The sequence below is a fragment of the Macrobrachium rosenbergii genome, chromosome 3, assembly GCF_040412425.1.
Source record: "Macrobrachium rosenbergii isolate ZJJX-2024 chromosome 3, ASM4041242v1, whole genome shotgun sequence".
NCBI lineage: Eukaryota > Metazoa > Arthropoda > Malacostraca > Decapoda > Palaemonidae > Macrobrachium > Macrobrachium rosenbergii.
This window is the reverse complement of record NC_089743.1, coordinates 9,342,264-9,362,825: the sequence shown is the minus strand read 5'-3', so window position 1 is coordinate 9,362,825 and position 20,562 is coordinate 9,342,264.

Genomic DNA, 20,562 nt, shown 5'->3' with positions numbered 1-20,562 from the left:
CTTTACTGGAATTGGAATATAATTTAGGCCCTAGGCCAAGCACTGGGATCTGTGAGGTCATTCAGCGCTGAAACGGAAATTGAGAGTAAAGGAGGGTTTAAAGGTGTAACAGGACGAAAACCTTGCAGTTGCACTGTGAAACAATATTATTGTTAGGAGAAGGTAGAAAGTATGATGAACGGAGGTACAGTAAAAGGAATTAAGTGGTTGCAGCTAGGGGCCAAAGGGACATTGCAAAGAACTTACGTAATGCCTAACCCCCAACAAAATTTCTCTACCTTACTTAAAATCTAAATATTTTACATATTTCTTTTGAATTCATGTTTCAGGCATATCCATTCCTTGGTTGATATTCAACCGCCAAGAGATGGTTTCTTTTATTAAACTGGATTCAATAGTATTTCATTCCAGAATAATAATGGAATAAACTACTTTTTAATCCCTGTCCAGCAGACGGCGTGACTGGTTTCGCTAACCAGCATAATTCATTGTTTAAAATGCTCTTTTCTTTTGTACAAAAATACACCAGTTTGAATAATATAAAAATTCTCCCATGAATTACATGGGACGCGAGAGTTCTTCATAAATGCTTTATTTCACTGATCATTGTTCTCAAATGCTACATTAACTTTCCAGTTCGTTATGAGATTGAGAATACCTTCAAAATTATAACTATATGGTAGTACAAACGGTGTTTTTTACTGTTGTAAAAAAAATCTATTTGCCGTTCTAAATGTACTGTCTAATACAGAATCAGCATATTTTAATTTTTTGCCTCTATTTCTAATTACGTTACTTAATCCTAAATATACTTAGGGCTACATATACTGTATGTAATACCACAATACACTTGCTTAGAATGGTTTTGTTACAATGCATTACATCACGTTACATTAGCATTACACTGCTTGGAATGATTTCGTTACAAAATATTACAAGATGTTATATTAGCTTTCCATTGCTTGGAATGATTTTGTTTAATACAGTAAACCTTTCAAAAAAATTTTCCAAATACAAATTGTCTAAAACTGGATATTACGTGTGTATATATATATATATATATATATATATATATATATATATATATATATATATATATATATGTGTGTGTGTGTGTGTGTGTGTGTGTGTGTGTATACATGTATTACAAAATCTCGAATGAAAGGAAACAATGAAGTATTGCGAGGCCTTTCGAATTCTTGTCCTTTACTTGCAGAGTACTCCATTGTTTCCATTTCCTTCGAGGATTTTGTCTTTATATATATATATTCATCACGTTCCGTATTTTCTGGATTCAGTTATACTGTACATAAGTACATACATACACATATATATAATATACATACATATATATATATATATATTATATTATATATATATATATATATATATATATATATATATATATATATATATATATATATATATATATATATGTACTCAGGCAAGTTAGAGCATCTGGAACGCCGGAGACTTAGAAGGAAACAGATGGAAAATAACCATCGTAGCATCTTAAGTTTATTGGCCAAATTTTCGAGACTTTAAGTCTCATCACCAGGGCTGTAAAATATACATGATTTACAAATTAAAAACAGACTCAGTAAAATGACAATTACAAAAGTTAAAATCACAAAAACGCTAAATAATCTATACTAAAACAAGGTAAAAAAGTGAAATAAAAAATAAAAAGTAAAGAGAATTCTAAGACTACTACCTATCTCTAGGAAGCTAAAAAACTGAGTGACATTCTCCTTCTTGGAAGGCCAGACGTCAGCTATGCTATAAACAAGACAGCGGAGGAGACCTGCCTATTTAATGAGGGCACAAGCTGCTTAATTGTTAGAGATTCCAAAATAGAGAGAGAATAATCATTGGGTGCTTGGGCCACGACACGGAAATCATCATTTGTAAATGAAGCTCTACATTCATTAGCATGTTCTCTTATACTTGAGAATTCTTTGGTTTTTAAAGTACATCCCGTATGGTGACTGACTCCCAGATCAGAATCTATCCTGACATTGAGCCATCTTTTGGTGGCTCCCACATATTTCCCAACCTTACATTATATATATATATATATATATATATATATATATATATATATATATATATATATATATATATATATATATATATATATATTATATATACATATGTATATATATAAATACATTACATATTATATATATACTATTTATATAATATATATATATATATATATATTTATATATATATATATATATATATATATATATATATATATATATATATATATATATATATATATATATATAATAAATATATATATAACGATAACTAGTTACCGATAAGAGTTTGAAGAAATTGTTTTTGATGACAGCTCTTTCAGCTTATCCCAGAGTAGTTCATCTTAGAATACAACATTATATCTTTTTCAAAGGTAATTTTATCCCAATCTCTCAGCTAGGTATAACTCATTCCATGAGTAAATGATAAGCAACAACACTAGCGATAAATATTAGCACGTTTTAAATTAACTGTTATGCACAAATAGAAAAACATTATTTTGTACAAAAATTGAATTACAAATAAAAATACAGTTAAATGTTAATAAATTACTCAACGAAAAATAACTAAATTCAGGTAAGCGATTAACTTACCACGATTCTACACTAAATAAAGGAAACCAAATAATACAAAATATGCATTCCAAAGAAAATCAGCACAATTTCAATCAAACAAAAACGTCCCCACACAAAAAGCTACCTTCGCTGAAGTCATCGTGCCAAAGTACCTTTGTCTGTCACAACAAAATATCGGGAGTCTAATATCAAAGCTATTCAGTATCACCATTTTCTGCGATAATTATGACTTGAACCTAGATAGGAAAATGCCTCTAGAGTTCAACAAAATTTTTGAATACAGACATAGACTTGTATTTAAGTTATGCAAAAGAAATTGGTTTCACTCCTGTCTACCTTACTACAATCAAACCTGAGTCTATAATTTGCATGGTATATCTACTTACCATTAGCGAAGAATGTCCGATGAAAGATACTAGGCTCACTTACTACTAACCAGTTTAGTCACGTCTCGGCGAAACCCACTGTACCTGTGTCAACAAAGGAAATGAATTAGTTGACTGAGAAGTGTCGCATCTACAGTGAAGAAGTTAAGTACAGTATACCTTAGTTTAACCAGACCACTGAGCTGATTAACAGCTCTCCTTGGGCTGGCCCGAAGGATTAGACTTATTTTACGTGGCTAAGAACCAATTGGTTACCTAGCAACGGGACCTACAGTTTACTGTGGAATCCGAACCACATTATAGCGAGAAATGAATTTCTATCACCAGAAATAAATTCCTCTAATTCTTCATTGGCCGGCCGGAGAATCAAACGCGGGCCTAGGAGAGTGCTAGCCGAGTACGATATCGACCCGACCAAAGAGGAACTTATCTAAGAAACCATAAGGCAAGAACCTCATCATTACTAAAACACTGAGAACCAAATGGAAATACCTTCCATATTCAACCTCTATGGAAAATGTGTATGTATGAATAACATACATATACATATATACACACACACACACACACACACACACACACACACACATATATATATATATATATATATATATATATATATATATATATATATATATATATATATATATATATATATATAAATATATATGTATATATATATATATATATGTGTGTGTGTGTGTGTGTGTGTGTGTGTTTTGTTTTGGGATAAGGCTGCAAGGTTCGATTTTTTCCACTCCAGGTCTGACTTCAACCAGCTGCATATCTACTAGGCACACATTCACTGTTAAGATGCACCTTCACTACACTGATTTTTAACCACTGGATTGCATGTGAACCTGCGCGTGTGCGTGTAACCACAAACACACACGAACATCTATCTATATCTATATGTATGTATGTATGTATGTATGTATTATATAGTGAGGATTAAAGAGGTTTCTATCAACCGGTAGACATCAGTAGGTGTAGGGCGAAGGATCAGCCCTTTATTCCTGTTCTTAGTATTTTATTATTGCTGCAACGTTTCAAGACGTAAAAGTCCCATTTTCAAGCTATATAAAGAGGAGGACAAACGTTAAAATAAACTCGGACTAAAAATTAAAAGTTAAAAAAATATATATACAAATAATATAAATTGCAAGTACAAAAGATAGGGATTATTATTATTATTATTAATAAGATAGTTTAACCAGACCACTGAGCTGACTATCAGCTGTCATAGGGCTGGCCCGAAGGATTAGGATGAAATACCAGGTCTAGGCCAGAGGCCTAGAACTGGGACCACATAGGTCATTCGCATGATGGCGAATACATGAAAATGAAGTTTAAAAGAAAAACTGTATAATGGACATGCTTTTACACTTGAGACACGTGCATACCATAAGTACATTTGCTCGTTTCAAAAATTAAAGACTAAAAAGAATAAAACAAAATAAAAAAATTAAAAATTAAAATTCAGTATATGTATGTGTATATATATATTTTTTTATTCATTAAACGCCCTACGGGCTTCTGTATTTTCATTATTTGCTTGGTTTTATATTTTGTCTATTAAGCTAAAGTATCTTCATGAATGTTAAAATTGGGATGACTGAAAATGTATGATTCCGACAAAATTTCCTCCATTGATTTCATTCCGGAGGCTGATACTCGCTGTTGATTATATTTTGGACAGTCACACAACACATGTTTGACTGTTATCAACACTTTTCATTCTGGGCATTCGGGAGGAGGGCCACTTGTACTGTTCATCAAGTGTCCATGTGTCAAATGAGTGTGGCCTACTCGCACACGTATCAGAATTACTTGTGTGCGTCTCTCTCCCTGACATGATGAGCTCCATTTTCCAACACTGGATTTCATCTGTTTCAATGTATTATTTATAGGTTCCTCGTTCCATATATTTTGCCATTTATTTACAATGACTGTTTTTATATCTCTTATGTAATCACTAATTGGGATTTTTACATTTGCTCTTGCCACGTGGACTGCTTCTTTGGCTGCTTTATCAGCTTCTTCATTTCCTTTAATCCCTACATGGGCAGGGATCCAACATATTCCAATATTTTTTCATTATTATACAATTTATGGAGTTTATATTTAATTTCCTGTACAATATTTTTTGAGTAGTAATCTTGAACGGCATCTATAGCGCTTCTTGAGTCACTAAAAATAACAACATTATTGAATGATATTTGCTCTATAATTCTGATGGCTACTGCGACTGCGCACAACTCTGCTGTGAAGACTGAGGATTATTAGGCAAAGATAACTGATATTACCAGTTCTGGGATATAGCTGCATATCCTACTCCATGTTGTGATTTAGACCCATCTGTATAAATCGCGTAATGTGAACGTTTTTGTCTTCTATGATCTATGGTTTTTTGTCTATGGTGTTCTGGGGTATATGAAGAACTTTTTGATAAATATTTCAACTGTGTGAAGTCCTTACTTTATTCATGGTCCAATGGGGTGGTAACTTCACTGTTGAAGTTACTTGTATATCTATGTTCAGTGGCCCAAACTATCTATTAGCTCTAACTGGGAAAGAAGGTGGATGATTGTTTATACATATATCCCTTAGATCAAATAGATTTTTGGTTGGTGAATCACTTGTCCTGATTCTTAATGCACTTTTCATTGTTATGAACTCTCTATGGAAGAACAGTGGCAGTTCGCTACATTCAACTTGTACTGATGAGACTGGTGAGGATCTAAATGCTCCTGTGCATATTCTTAGTCCTTCATTGTGAATTGGATCTAATATTTTCAGTGCTGCTTCTGACGCTCAACCATATATTTCACTTCCGTAGTCAATGACTGATAACACTGTTGCTTTATACAGTATGGTAAGAGTTTGTCTATCAGATCCCCAATTTGTGTGTGACAGTTTTTTCATTAGACTTAGCGCCCTTTTGCATTCTGATTTTATGTAAGTTATATGGGCTTTCCAATTCAGGTTTGCATCAAATACTAATCCTAAAAATTTTGTAGTTTGGCTAATTGGTTTCTTATGGTTTCAGATTTTCAATTCTATTTCTTCACCTTTTTACCACTTTTTATTTTTATAAAACATGACAGCTTGAGTTTTTTCTATTTTTATTATGGTTTTATTGATCATTCGTTCTGCATGCCTTATTCGTGACGCTGTATAACATATGACAAAATCATCCAGATAAGAATTACTTTTAACTCTGCCCGGTAGCATGTTACTGATATCATTAACTGCTAATGTAAACAGAGTACCACTAAGGACACTCCCTTGTGGAACTCCATTTTCAAGTGGAAATGTCTTGGAATAAACATTATCTATTCTAACCTGGAAAGTGCAATCAGTCATAAGTTAAGTACATCTTAGTTTAACCAGACCACTGAGCTGGTTAACAGCTCTCCTACGGCTGGCCCGAAGGATTAGATTTATTTTACGTGGCTAAGAACCAATTGGTTACCTAGCAACGGGACCTACAGCTTACTGTGGAATCCGAACCACATTATGACGAGAAATTAATTTCTATCACCAGAAATAAATTCCTCTAATTCTTCATTGGCCGCTCGGAGAGTCGAACACTGGGCCAACAGCGTGCTTGCCGAAAGCTCTACCCACCCCTCCAATGAAGAACTGCGGTCAGTCATAAAGTTTTTAATAAACTTAAAAAGATGGCCACGTATGTTATTATTATGTAATGATTTTAATATTGCATACCTCCATGTAGTGTCGTATGCCTTTTGGATGTCAAAAAAGACCGCTACTGTAATTTGCTTTCTTTCAAATCCTCTACGTATGTGGTCTTCCAAATCAAGTAGAGAATCTAATGTAGATTACGTTGTAAGCCAAACTGGTTAGGAGTTAAAATTTTATTTTCACGTATGTGCCACGTAAGTCGTGCATTTACCATTTTCTCCAACAATTTGCATAGACAACTTGTTAAATAGAGTGTTCTATAATTGTCCACATTAGTAAGATCTCTTCCAGATTCAGTATAGGAATTATGTCTTTTCGCCATTCGTCTGGAAACAAGTTTCTGAGCCATAATGATAGTAGAGTTTTAATAATTATGATTTTGCCAAAGGTGCTAGGTGGCAAATCATTTCAAAGCAAACATCACCACCTCCAGGAGCAGATCTATTGCTATTCAAGAGAGCATAATCCAGCTTTTCCATATTGAATTTCCTATTATAATATATATCTTCATTGTTTCAAAATTAAGTATTATAGATCTGCTTTTTTCTTTATGTTTTTGAAATGTTTGTCCACAATTTGGTCACTACTTATTTTGGCAAAACTTTCCCCAAGTATGTTACTAATTTCGAAGAGATCTAAATTTTTTTTGCCATTATCCAATATACTGTAGCTTGTCTGGGTGGGTTAATGTTTGTTCCATTTATTTTTCGGAATTTCTCCCATACTTTTCGAATGGATGCTTCGCTTGTGATTTCCGATACATAGGACCTCCAAGAAATTATTTTACCTTTTATGACTTCCTTTCTAAATTTAGCTGATATTTTATTATATAAAGGTTTTAATGCATCTCAACTGTCGTTTTTAATATATTTTCTTCCAAGAATGGTTTTAATTTATTTTACTGAATCTTCTGTTTAGAGTATGTAACCTTCCTGCTACAGTGTGTTGTTCTCGTACTAATTCAGATAGATCATCTGACCACCAGAGGACTTTGTGTTTTTTATTATGGGGTTTTGAATGAGGAATAGCTTTGTCTGCTGCCTTTTTAACAAAAGATACAAAGAATTCGTTTGTCTCATTGTGATTTCTCAAATAATCATATGGCGGTATATTTCTGGTATGCAAGTTAAAAATGTCCCAATCTGCTTTTTGCATGTTATAATGTGGAGAGTATGGTTTCGGTTTATCATTTAATAAGGATATTATTATGGGAAAATGATCACTTGAGTAGGAGTCATCACAAGTATTCCAATCTAGTTTGTCAACTGTATTTGTTGAACAAAGGGTGACATCTACTGAGGAAAATGTTCCATGGGTTTTGGAGCAATACTAATTTACTTCGTTGTCATTCACACAACAGAGATTATTAGTGTTCATCAAGTTTTCTATTTTTTTCTCCATCTTTATCCGGTGTAATATTGTTATAGTCCCACACAGGATTATGTGCATTGAAATCTCCTACAATTAATATGGGATTCTTAAAATCTTATTATTTTCTGTAATATGTTTAACTCATACTTTTTATTAGGCTGGTTGTATAAGTTAATAATATCAAATTATTTTCTATTTTCACTGTTACTGCTGAAATTTGTAATTCAGTGTAATTTATATCTACTTTGTCGTATATCATTTTATTATGGACATATATTGCTGTTCCTAAATTATTTTCATTTTCCTTTGATGTTGCGGCTAGTAGATATTTGCCTATATTTGGAACAAATTTTCCAACGTTTTTAATACATATAATCATTGGCTCGTATTCACTTATAAGTCGTTGGACTTCTCCTAAGTGCATTCTCGTTAATAATCCATTTATATTCCATTGAATTATATAACGATTGAATGGTGTAATATGAGAGTGGTCAAATTACTCTAAATTATTTAAGTTGATTTTTTTATTTGTTATAAGTTAATTTGTATTTTTGTAGGTCTTGATTCATTTTTTGTTGTTTTAATTTGACTTTTTTCGTTGACTGTTACATTTTTACTATCTTGATTTCATTTTTCCATTTTGATTTTTTTTTAATATCTACAACACTGATATGTTCTTCTTTGTAATATTCTAATATTCTAAATGTTCAATATACATGCAACCTTCTTCATGAGATTTGATGTTGTTTTTTCCTTATTCCTAGACCTCATGAAATTTCTTATCGTATTGGTTAGGCTCTCTTTAGTTATAGTTTTATTTTTGAGGTACATTGCTACAAAGCATTTACTACAACCACATGTATCTTCATGTTCATTAGTTTGTTGTTCCTTCTTGGTTTTTCTTGTGATGCCTATAATTGGTGATGGGTGAATTTCTTTGCTTTCATCGTAGTTATCTATGTGTTGGTTTTCCATTTCATCTGAATTTTGTGATTCTGCTCCTAGAGGTATTATTGTTACTATGGGAGACAGTGGAATGTTTGATTTAGTGTTCTGTTTCTGAACTTTAGCTTTTGGTGAGATTGGTGGGTTATTTATCTTTTTACAGCTTTGTTTGGTGGAATTAGGTGGGGTCTTATCTAGTAGCCTCTTCCGAGTTGTGTTATCCGTTTTGTCACATTCTTGTGATCTTAATTCCTCTTCGTCTTTATGTTAATATTCTTATCTATTTCTGGTAAGGAGGTAAATCTACTGACAAGTGTGATAATGTCACTGTTGTATGAAATCTCCATAGAAGAGTTCTTTTGATCACGTATTTTTTTTTAGTGACATTACTTTATTTTTATTGTCATTTACTTCAGTTTGGGTATTGTTTGATTTTGAAGTATCTGCATATCTAAATTTCTTAGCTGGATCATTCAATCCTCTCACTTTTAGTTCTAACTTTGCTTCCCTGATCGACATTCCAGTTCGTTCTTGTAGTAATTTAAGCTCCGTATTGTAAATACAGAATGCACATATTTTAGATCGGGCATGATGTTCTAGGCCACAATTTATGCATTTTGGTTAGCCACAGTTCCAGCGTGTTTTATGTTCTTGCGAACTGCAATAAGCACACCTGGAAAAATTTCTGCATTTAATGGCTGTATGGCCATATTTGCAACAATTCTTGCATTGCATGGGTTTGGGAACATAAGGTCTTAGTTCCCTGTTCAATCCCAGTATTTTAATTTTCAAGGGCAAGATTTGGCCACTGAACTTTATTTTTGCTATCTTGATAGATTTATTTTTGTCTTTCCTGCTTGGGACCTCATATAGTTCGCAGTCTTTAACATTGCTGTACCTTTTCTGTAATGAATCTAGAAACACTGATTTGTTTTGTATTCCTTCTTCTAGATTTGGTAATATCACTGTGCCTTGTACACTGTTCATGGTACCATGCCTTGTAACGCTTATATTTATGTTCTCATGCCTTGTAACGCTTATATTTATGTTCTCTATGTTTTTAATATTTTGATAATTTTCTGATTGGATTCTGGTTGTTGTTTCAACCAACCATTCCCTTTTTTTAATTTATCTTATGCTCATCTCTTGTGATGGGCATCGGTTCAACAAGTAATTTTCCAATTTTAATAAGGATATTTCTTGGTTGGCTTGTAAATTCAAAAACCTTGGCCAGTTTGATTCTCCAAAAAGGGAATAAAAGTGAACCAAGGTTGAGTCAGGTCTATATTTTCTTTTGTTTATTCTTTTAAGCTCCAATGGGCCGATGGTTGAAGAGTTTGAACTATTTTTTGTTCCTTTTTTTGATAGGGACACAGGAAAAGAAACATCTGGCTCAAAGGAGAATGGTTCCATTGTAACAATGCCAGATCCTTTTTTTCACAGGGATATCCTTTTTCTCACATGAGTCGTCAACATTTTCAATCTCCAAGGTGGGTGCAAAGGTCGTCATCTGTGCCAAAACAGTATCATCAGAGGGCCCAGGGGTACTCGATTCTTTATTCTTACTATATTCATAAAGATCGAATAGATAGGGAAAAAATAAACTTGAAAACTTTAAAAAGATATCATTAGCCTTTCATGGGGTTTATTCTTCCACTAAAGGCACAAGTGAGAGCCATGGGGTTTATTCTTCCACTAAAGGCACAAGTGAGAGCCGACTCCCAAATGTCTGCCCCCTACCCTACCCCACAGGGGATGGCACAATACGATTAGAGTGGCCCAAGTGTAAGCCAAACCTGCTTGCTAGGACCGAGAGTATTACAAGAATACAACCATCCCCACCCTAATCATATTATGGGCAAAACGGATAGAATGCCAAGAGTCCTATCCCCAGAGCTAGACCCCCCTGGAATCCATGGCCCAGCCTCGCAGAATAGCTCCACCCTTGAGATATCAATTTGACATCTCTTAGGTCCGAACATTATTAGGTAGTTGATGATCCTACCACAGTTCTCACTATTTAGCTTCGGATATAAACCCAATCCCAGTTATGATATCTTTTCCTATTTAACATGCCCACTAAATTTCAGCAAAAGTGGAAAATTCCACAAAATTTGTCCAAAGTAATGTGAAATAATATATGAGACTCTTGGACTCAAACCCGGGAACAAATTCCTGGGGTTCAAGAGCCCCTCACCACGTCAAGGTGATCCCATATCGAGGGGGACGACCTACTGAAAAACACTAAATTAAAACCCGCCCATCCACGTGTAAGTCACTCACAATAATTTCTATGTGTCTCTCATTACTAAAACTTCATTGAAACTTACCCCCTATTATTTTGATTGATTATTGATTGATGAACATGCTCATGACAAGCCCCTCTTTATTGATTGATGAACCTGTCCATGACGAACTGCTTTGATAGACTGACGAACATGCTCATGATGAGCCCCTCTTGATTGATTGATGACCACAATCATGAGCCATTTTAATTAGCACAACAGCAGTGAGTTCTGTAGTAACCCCCCCCCCAACTAGGGAAACCCCTCTCATACTGAGTGCCAGAACTGATTATTTGAGAGTTCTGTGGAACACCCCCCCGACTGATGATTGATTGAACCTATAACCTCTGCACTGTAGCCGGTACCGTCTGTGTGCACATTATCCTCGTTCACTGAATGAACCTTGAGTTCTCTGAAACACACTCCGAGTGCCATTTGAAGAAGTATCAATTCCTGTGCCAGTGCCTGCATCGTCTAACTCCGAACCAACATGTCACTTGAAGAGCACAAAGCTGCCATGGAGCTGGGGAAACGTGTGGGGGTTAAGGGAAATGAGCTCCTCCAGTGGGCTGACAAGCGGCTTAAGCTCCTGAAGGAGGAACAACAACAGTAAATGGAAGAAGAAAGACAAGCAAGAGAGGAAGAACGACAACATGAGCTTGCCGTCAAGGAGAAGGAACTCGAGATCGAGCAAGCAAGACGAGCTGCTGCCGATGCCCAAGTGGGCACTCGCTCGGCCAGTCCAACCCCTTCCCCGAGTTCTCATTCCTCCCTACCTCTCATCCATCCACTGCAGCCCGAAGTGGGCTGAGGAAGAGCCCGAAGCATGGCTTGATCACATGGAACACCTCATAATGACACATTCCCCTTCTGCCGCTGAAATTGCCTTCTTGCTCGCTAAACACTTGGATGGCAAAGCCTTGGCTGCCTTCTGCAACTTAGACAGCGGGCGCAAGGGCGATCTGAATGAGGTATGACAAGCTGTGTTCAAGGCGTAGAGATCATGCCTGAACACTGAAGACAGCTGTGGCACCAACTCCCAAAGGAGGCAGGTTAGACATGGCCCGAATGGGTGTATCATAAGACCAGAGCCTTCGATTGCTGGTTGGAAGCCGTTGAGTGCAGAGATCCCCAAACCTTCAGAGAACAAATGCAGCATGCAGACCTCATGTCCTACGCCCCCAATGACCTCGCAACATTCCTGTGTGGGCAGCATCCTGAGACTCTCAGTACCTGATGCCGCCTCGCAGATGAGTGGGACACACTCCACCCCGACACAAGCATCCTAAAGTGGAAGAGCCACCCATGGAGCAACGCCCAAACAGTGGCACCCTCATATGCCAGCATTGCAAGAGGAGCGGCCATTCCACCGAACAGTGCCGCTCCAAGGCCAACGCGCCCCCGAAGCAACCCTCCAAGCAAGCTGACAGGACCCCTCCCCACAGGAAGTCTGTTACCAATTCTGCCACGTCCTCCTCCAGGTCCGCCCCAGCTGCCACCCCTACTAGGTCTTACCATGACACCCACTGCATAGACATGGTCAGAAGGGCCATCGATTTGCCACCCCTGAGGATGCAATTGCTCCCCACCGAAGGCAGCAGTAAATCTTGCCCTAGGTGGCCAACCCGTCAAGGGCCAACCAGAACATATGTGCTTATCAAAACCCCCAAAAGCTCCTTGCCACCCCAAGAATGGCCGCAGCTAGTCAATATAGGTACATCTGTCAACATCATTTCCAAGGATCAGGTGCCGCCAGGTGCCATTATCAACAAAGATGAACAAGTGAGGGTTGGCTAGCTGAATAACCGAATCGAGGATGTCCCAACGGTGTGTCTGCCAGTCACTGACTGGCGATCCACCCGCAATAGTGAACATCTTCTCGGGGTGGTTACATAGATCACCACGACCTGCCCCTCCTCTTGGGCCAGAGCATCCAGAACTGCCTCGGCCCCCAGTTACACCAGCCCCCACTGCCAGATGAACCCTCTCCTGGCTCCAACTGACCCAGCAGGCCCCCTCCAAGCCAGTCCTGCCACTGCACTGCTGCCACAGCCACTGTCTCTGCCCGACATGGCGTAAGGCTCTACTGACTTGCCTGAGGCACCCACTCTCCTCATCAAGGGGGTAGATGCTTCCAGCCCAGGTCTATGCCAGGAGGAACTGATAAGAACACAGAAGGAAGACCCTCACCTATGACAGCTGCGGACTGACGCCCACACGATGGAGGAGGAATTTCAGGATCATGTGAAGGATGCCTACCTGATACGTGACGACATACTCTACCAGGTAACCCGGGGATGGCACGAGCCTGCCCAAGTGATTCATCAGCTGGTAGTTGTACCTCATGCCCTTCAGCCAAAGCTCCTCCAACTGGCTCATGACAGGATTGGAGGACACTTCGGGGTCACCCATACTCTGAAGGCCCTGACAGGGAAATTTTTCTGGCCTGACAAAGTCAGTGAAGGGTTTCATATCCTTGTGCCCCATATGCCAGATCAACAGACATCCAAATGAAGTCGTCCCCAAGGCACCCATGAGAAACATACCCTCCACTGGCGTTCCCTTTAAGGACATCATCATTGACTATTATAGCCCTAAAAGAGGCAACATCCATTGCCTAACCATCATTAACCAATTCAACCACTTCCCTGAGGCCATTCCCATGCCAAGTTAGAGCTCGAAAAAGGCTGTGAAACCCTTATCAAGTTCTTCTGCTGTTTTGGGTTCCCCGCCACGATTCAGACAGATCAAGGTAAACAATTCATGTCGCAGGAGTTCTGAAGCAGCATGGCAAGCCACAGCGTCCGGCACATACATTAAATGTAGAAATATGTTGGATCCCTGCCCAAGTAGGGATCAAAGGAAATGAAGATGCAGACAAAGCAGCCAAAAAAGCAACCCGCATGACAAGATCAAATGTGAATATCCCTGTTACTGATTATGTAACACACATAACAATGGGTATCATAAATAAATGGCAATATATATGGGATGAAGAAACTGAAAGTAATAAATTGAAACAAATAAAACCTAATGTTAAAAAATGGAGTTCATCATATCAGAGAGAGACACGCACAAGTAATTCTAACACATCTCAGAATAGGCCACACTCGTCTGACACATAGGCACTTGATGAGCAGCCCACGTGGCCAGGCTCCCAAGTGCTCAGAGTGCAGGGTGATAACGGTCAGACATGTGTTATGTGAGTGTCCAAAGTATGACCAACAGCGACTGTCAACTTTTGGGAATAAATCAATAAATGAAATTTTGTCAGAATCTTTTACATTTTTAGTTGTTCCGATTTTGTTGTTCATGAGGAACTGTGGTTTGATAGATAAAAAAAATATAAAAAGTAAATAATAAAAGCACAAAAACATATCATTTGTCAAATTTAAATTTAAATTTCTTTTAAATATTACATAACTTATGAACTTTAATATACCCTTTTAGTGTGGAAGCATGAGTAAATGCATTTATTGTTTGTATGTGTTTCAGTATGAGAACGTGAGTCTATGTGGTATTTTATCCTAATCCTTCGGGCCAGCCCTACAAGAGCTGAAAGTCTGCTCAGTGGTCTGGTTAAACTACTTTAATACTACTACTACTCCACACCTTACCATCCCGACAGCCAGGGGATAGTGGAGTGATTCCACCAACCCTCGTCACCACATTAGCTAAACTCAATCATAAAGGGGGAGGAACTTGGCAAGAAAGCCTCCCTTAAGCGCTCTTCGCCATCCACCAGGCTCCCTTGGAAACGCTCGGGTCCAGCCCCTTTAAACTCCTGTATGCCCTATTCAACCTGGGGCCCCCTCGACATACTGTACAAGGCCTGGGCCAAACCATGATTGTGCCAAGTGGGCAGAGGAACTCCTCGATATCCATAAGAAACTACGAGCTGCTTGGGCAGTTGCGCAAGCTACATAAGCCACATACCCCCTAGAAACCCAGTTCACAGGGCCCCAACGAGTACTGCAGAAGAAAGGAGCCCTGAACTACCTACTACCTAGTGGACTGTAGAAAGAGGTGCACAAAATGGCTCCATATAAATCTGCTGAAACCCTACCACTGCTGGGAACCAGAACCAAAAGCACCCGGCCCTACCGCAATGGTGGGCACCCTCGCCACCTTGCCACCTCCAACCACCAACTCCAAGCTCCTGGCTAACTTAGAACCGATCACCCCAGGCTTGACTAATCAACAACGTCAGGACATTGCGCAACTGCTGAAACAACATCCACTAACAATGCAGGATCAGTTGGGATGCACTGACATGACCGAGCACACAATCGTGCATGAAACCACCACTCTCATCGCCCAATGCTACTACCAGGTCAATCCACAGCAAGCAGAAAGGATCCAACAACAAGTCCAGCTGGAACTTGACCTGAGTCTCATAGAGGAGAGCCGCAGCCAGTGGTCCTCCCCTGATGTCCTAGTACCGGAGGAAAGGGGTGGAAATTGATTGTGCATCAATTTTCGCAAGCTGAATGAGGTTACCATACCAGAGCCCTACCCTCTGGTGAGGATTGAAGTATGCTTGGACAGCTTAGGCAGTGCCATGTTCCTCAGCAAGATTAATTTGGAAAAGGGGTACTGGCAGGTGCCACTGTCAGAGGAGTCACACCCCCTGACAGTGTAAGATCATGCCATTCGGCCTCAAGAATGCCCCAAGCTGCTTTCAACACCTCATGAACAAGGTCCTCACAGGAATAAGGAATTGTGTAGTGTACTTAGACGATATCGTAATCTATACTAATTCCTGGGAAGAACACCTGAGCATTCCCAAGGAGGTGTTAGCCACCCTACAATAAGCACAGTTGGTCATCAACCTGAAGAAGTGCCAGTTTGGCATACTGAGATTACCAAAGGATGCCAATGTCTGAGCCATCAGAGAGATGCCGTATCCGAAGACGAAGAAAGATGCTCAGCGCTTTTTGGGAATGGTGCAACACTTCAGGAGGTTCATCCCAAATTTCACTGACGCAGCTGCGCCCATCACAAACCTCTTCAGGGGAAACCAAACCTTCCAATGCCTGCTTGAGTACTAGAAGGCATATGACCATCTAAAAGCCGTACTCACCAGCCATTCTGTTCTTCACACCCCGAACTACGAGCAACTGTTCAACCTTGCAGTTAACGCTAGCAATGTAGGAATTGATGCTGTTATGCTCCAGGAAGAGGATGGCATTCAGCACCCAACTGCCTATTATTCCAAAAAGCTCAACTCAGCCCAGACCACAAACAGCACGACCGAGAAAGCACTCCTTGGCATGATCCTCACTATGAAGCATTTTGAATCTTACCATGCTGATCATACATTTCCCTTGACCATCCTCACGGACCATAACCCCCTCCAGTATGTCACTACATTCAGAAACCAGAATAAGAGCTTAATGCATTGGTGCCTAGATTTGCAAGAATATATTTGGAGAATAGAGCATATCAAGGGCACCAACAATAAGATTGCCAATGTTCTATCCAGACACTGAGTGACAACCTCAGAGCCAGGGAATAGCCTGGCCTACTCCCATTCCTGAACACCCAAGATTACTTTCCCTTGAGGCTATCTTTTCTTTGATACCCAAAATTCCTGAACATAACCTGAGTACCGTGGCAGTAAGCCCACGCAGCACTCTCCCAAACTGATGCCTCCTCAAAACTAACAGCATGAATTTGCAACCTTGATGTAATTTTCTTCCTTGTTCAGACTGGTCTCTATCATTTAAAATTCATAAAGAATAAGACTTTATTAAGAGTAGTCAACCCCTTCTGTGTTTAATGCAATTCCATTACCATTAGTGTCAGCACACAAATTTGTAAACTTGATTTAATTGAATAAGACATCTGAGAGGAACAGAGTAAAATGAGGAGTAATTTGATGCAAGTAACTTGCTGCGGCAGACGTGCTCGCCCAATTAAAGGAGTAACCTGTCTATTTGTTGAGGAAGCTATGATACAAAATTATTTAGACGGCATGATTTCACCTGCATATCTCATACAAAGCCAGCCTGCTCACTTCAAATTAGAATAAAACAAACAACCAAAGGGCACAGACAATTTGTTTGTCAAGTCAGCTAGATCCTCCAAATTTGGAGTTTCCCTATGCCTCGTCTAATATACACCCCGACCCATGGCCTAAGAAAGAGAAGGTCTGTTCACACACAGGTAGGTAGAGCTACACCTACGTCACGTGGCGAGGTGGGGAGAGAAAGACTCAGAAGGGAATGTTTATAAACCAAAAGATTTTAATTTTAATAACGGGATTTACCCAACATTTTTCTAAAAATTTGATTAAGCAAAATGCAATAGTTTGTTTTTAAAGGTAATGGAAGGGCTATAAAAGATTTATTTCATTCATGGAATATTGAACTTTGCAATAGCATCAAGAATATAATTAAGAAACAACTCCCGGCTGGTAGAGACGTAATTTCCTGTAACATTTATGACTGATATTTATTACAAAAGAAACAAAAAAAGTCATAATTAATGAATTACGTTCAACTGAAAACAATTTATCATTACCTGTATGGTTAGGCCTATCTTACAGTTGGTGGTATCTGGTCAGCTGCAATTATATTATTTACTGGGCAAAGAACAATGAAAATATTGCCAAGGTACTATTAAAAGATTAAGTAGGTCATCCATTTACTCTCCAAAGGAAACTTTGGTATTTTAATTCCTTGATCTAAAAGTTCATAATTGGCATCATCCATCAACTGCAGTTATATTTACTGGCAGAGAAACAGACGAAATACTGCTTAGGTACTATGAAAAGATTAAGTGAAAAATTTTTTCGCCAAAGGAAATTTTGGTATTTCAATTCCCTGGCCCTAAGTCCATAATTGGTGTCATGTAGTCAACTTAAATTATGCTATTTATTGGGCAAAGGAATAAGAAACTTTCCGCAGGTATTACAAAAAGATTAACTAGGTCAGCAATTTATTCACCAAATGGCATATTGGTATTTTAATTCCCCGACCCAAAGTTCTAGTTTAGTAATTATCTTTTAAGCTTGAAAACAGAAAAATTTCGTAAACCACGTTGATGATGATTGTTAGCTTTATAGGAAATCAGTTGTAATGTTCAGACGTTTAATTGTATAAAAATAAATCTAAAAAAAGTTATTTACATTACATCTCTTTCCTTGTAAACAACCCAAAATCTAAAATGAAAATCATGACATCAAACCATTTGCAACATTTGATTATCAATGATAATAGTAAGCACAGTAAATATTAAAGTGACAAATATATGTCATACTGTAAATATATTCACCTATATAAACTGATTTATTATGAACAGTTAACTTTACTTGGATAGAATACCACTACATTTACTTTCTCCGTGCATACCACCAAAAATCCGAAGTAGGGGAATCGTGGCATCTAATCATTTGCAATATTCAGTTATAAATGGTAATAGAGAACATAGTAGCTATAAGTAGCAAATATTTGTCACATTGTAATATATTAACAATATAAACATTCATTAAGAACCATCGACTTCACTTCAAAAGAATACCAAATTCTAAACTTGTCCTCTGATGCAGGCAGATGCATTGTTGTTATTGCATCAATCTGTAATTGTACAAGATGTCTTGGTACTGATTCAAAGTAATTCATATTTAAGGTTCCTTGCATAATTAGTTGATTCAGAATGCAAACTACAAATTCTTGAAGAATACATATTAAATTTGTCTTTACTCTTGCACAGATGGATCCATTTCTTTCGGGGTTCTTCATTTTTAGGAAATTTATGAAAAGTAAGACCAGTATTTCGATCTGAACTGGAGTTACATCCATAGTGCATAAATATTCGACATAGTTCTACAATGACGATGACCAAATTACATGTGAATACACAATATAAAATCACAATCGCATTTACACCTCCTCCTTTCTGCTATACTTCCTTGGCCTGGCTGACAGATAAATAGCCCATCTGCTCACCCCGTGACGTCATGCGCGAAGTTGGTCGAATTTTGGGTCAGTTGTGAACAGACCTTTTCTTTCTTAAATCATGCCCCACCCCTTTGGATCTTAATCCTCTTTTTCTTACAAACGGTGATTCTTGCTCTCTCTTCCTCTCTCACAGGACCTTGGTGTTGGGATTAGCAGACTAATGGCCACCGGCATAGCCAGAGGACACCATTAGCGAGGAAAAAGTTGATTCGAGGACTGACCAACCTTCCAGGGCTTGGCGCCAGAAATTAAGGGGCGATGCCACGTGGTTCCCGCATGGCCCCAACTCCCATCATGCATCTGTGACCTGTGGGTCAGACCACATACAAGGGAACCGCTGACCGCGCCCGACAGAGAACAAGTAGAGATTCCGAGAGACCCAGATGAGAGGCAGACAGCCTCCCTCCATTGCCCCCTTTACCTCTTGACCTAGCGTCCACCAGTCATAGCTTTGCCCTCTCCCCCAAGCGCCATAATCCATCATCAGTAGTTCAAGGAGACGTCCTTGAGGACAACGTAATGTGAGACTGCAGGTCACCATTCCTACTTCTATTATTACTTTTCATCATACCTTCCTTTTCCACACCTGGAGCATTATTAGTGACCTGTTTGTTGATTATTATTTTCCATTGAAGTGTTATTATTGTGCTTTTATTTGAGTATCTTTTATAAATATCTATGAGAGAGGGATTCCCAGCCTTCAGCAGAACCTCCTCAGTGCCAAGATCCATTCTTAGGTAACCTCTTGACTGTATCATTGCAGATAAAACCTGACGCTGTGAACCGATTCTGCCCCAATGTATGCTCTCACTGTGCCCACTAAGACGGGCATGTTCTTGTAGAATCTTCCTGCATCGAGTGCCAAGAAAGCCTTCTCACCCATAGAAGTAAATCACATATCACGTCAGTCCCCCTTCCTTTAGTGCAGACTCATGTTCTCCATGTGTTTTGTCCACTTTTAAAGTACTTGCTATTAAATGTTTTCTCACGTATCACCCATTGCTGTAATGTATCAGGGCCCTAGCGGCCCTCCATAACCTTGAATTAATTGTCAATACATTCTCGTCATTATCTTGAATATTCTCTTATATTACATGTCTAGTTAACTGATTGAATGATATTGCTGTATGTGGAAGCATGGTCAGGTGCAACCTTATGGCAATGACCTCAAGACCCCGCATTCATATGTAGCGATATATATACGAGGGTGAGTCAAAAAGTTCTACTACTAATTCATGGAAACCTTTATTATTCATAATATACGAACTATTTCTCAGCATAT